Source organism: Vigna radiata, unplaced genomic scaffold (genome assembly GCF_000741045.1).
Source record: "Vigna radiata var. radiata cultivar VC1973A unplaced genomic scaffold, Vradiata_ver6 scaffold_70, whole genome shotgun sequence".
NCBI classification, from domain to species: domain Eukaryota; kingdom Viridiplantae; phylum Streptophyta; class Magnoliopsida; order Fabales; family Fabaceae; genus Vigna; species Vigna radiata.
In genome coordinates, this window is record NW_014542367.1 from 563,027 (window position 1) to 565,206 (window position 2,180).

Below are 2,180 nucleotides of genomic sequence, written 5' to 3' on the forward strand. Positions count from 1 at the left end.
CCCCCTAAAACTCTCGCTATGCACCCAATTCGCCTTTCGAATTAAATTGGCAGAGGCTCCAGGCCACCACCAGTCGCGTAGCGACCAGATTCGCTATGTGAATCACCAGACAGAGAGCAACACCCTCCAATCATTGGCATAGCGCACCAGTTCACACAACGAATGATTCAAACAAATAGCACCCTCTGTAGGGACTCATTATGCGAAACCATTCGCATAACGAGTCTACATAATCTGCAGAATGCAAGTACTTATTCGTAGCTTGGTCTCAAGGTGGTAACAAAAGAACGAAGGTACTGCTCTAAGGTACGATTAATCACCTCGGTTTGACTATTGGTCTCAAGGTGGTAAGAAGTACTTATTCGTAGCTTGGTCTCGCATAAACGATACAACTCGCACCAAAACTTGCTGATAAAGACGGGGTCACGGTCGGAGACAAGGTTGCGAGGGTCGGAACAATCGATATCGTTCTGAGATAGAGTATGACGCAGCGGAATAAAACTTAGAGTAAGCAGAAAGCGTGTTCAGTCACTTTTTTTTAAATTAATTTGTCCTTTTCCCAAAATCAATTTTCTTTCAGAAAATTTATCGAGCAGTTTGTGTGCAGATAAAAATAACAAGTGCAGGGAGTAGAAAGATCACACAAGTATTTTTATACTGGTTCGATTCAACAGAATCTACGTCCAGTCGTTAATCACTATAAAAAGTGATTAACAGTTTCACTAAGAAAAGGGTTTTACAAATTACAACAATAATGAATAAATGATAAGATTAAACCTTCCTTCGACGAACGAACCGGAAGAAGAACACTCTGCCAACTCGAAGAGAACCGCTCCGGCAATCGACCAACGATTCACGAGCTTCTCCTATTCACGAGACCAAGCAAGGGAACTTTGAACTCTAGCTTCTGAGAACTTCCTCTGACAAACAATATTCTAGTGAGCTTCTGTTAAAAAACGTTGCATTTGAATTTCTCGGAATCCCTACATATAGCCATCTGCTCTGAATATCAAAGGTCAAGTCCCAACTGCCACAAATAATCGATTATTGTAAGTGATAATCGATTATTTAAGTCCGTTAAAGGTTTTTCAAAATGTGATAATCATTATATGAGGTGATAATCGATTATTCCTGTATGACTTGTGATAATCGATTATTGCTAGCCCATAATCGATTATTCCAGTAGAAAATACAAGTGATAATCGATTAATTCTTATCCATAATCGATTATTCCAGTAGAAAATACAAGGTTTACAATTTATTTAAGACTTTCCTACTACATTCAATTTCTACAAATTGCTTTTAAATAATTTTAATGTTCTCTGCAAATAAAACTTCTTGCAGCATCATCAAAACAATTTTCTTCAAGATTTACCAATACTCCTTACTGGTAATAATCTCCCCCTTTTTTATGATGATCAAAAATTCAATTTTAAAAGCAACTTTGGTTTACCTGCAAAAACATATAAGCTAACAGACAACAACAAAGTTAGCAGTACCTGTATCAATTATCAATTTGTATTATACTTCTCCGCTTATAGTTTTCTTCTCTCCCTTTTTGATCATGAGCAAAAAGATTAATGTAAAAATCTCCCCCTTAATATGAGTTCCCCCTCAATTATATAACGTATGCATAAAATGAACATAAAAGATCATTTTATTTAAAAGAGAAGGATTATATAAACTTCATAAAGATCATCACAAAAGAAATATTTAAAAAACATGGAGAAAAGAACACAACAAACAATCAACTTGGTAGCCTATTTCTAAAATTCAGGACTAGGGGATCTTTTAGGAGGTTGAATATTGAGTTGACTCTCGATGTTAGATAGGTGAACATCAAGATCAAGAAATTGATCAACCATGTACTCATCAATAGATTGTTGCCACTCATAAATCTCTTCAAAGTGTGTCCTTTGTGGTAGACTCATATCCTCCAATTGTTTAGATAACTTTGCAAAGTGTTCTTCCATAGAAGTTGAGGAAGAGAAGGGTATGTTGGATGGTCCAGCATCAGAAGGAGCAGCAACACTTACTGGATCAGCCATATGAGTATCGATGTCATCATTTTCATCTTCATCAGGATGGTCATCATCTTTGTGGATAAGAACTCTTCCTCTAGTAATGAATCCCATTTGACGAAAGGTAGTATCGCCAATTTCCGAACCAACAACTTGAAT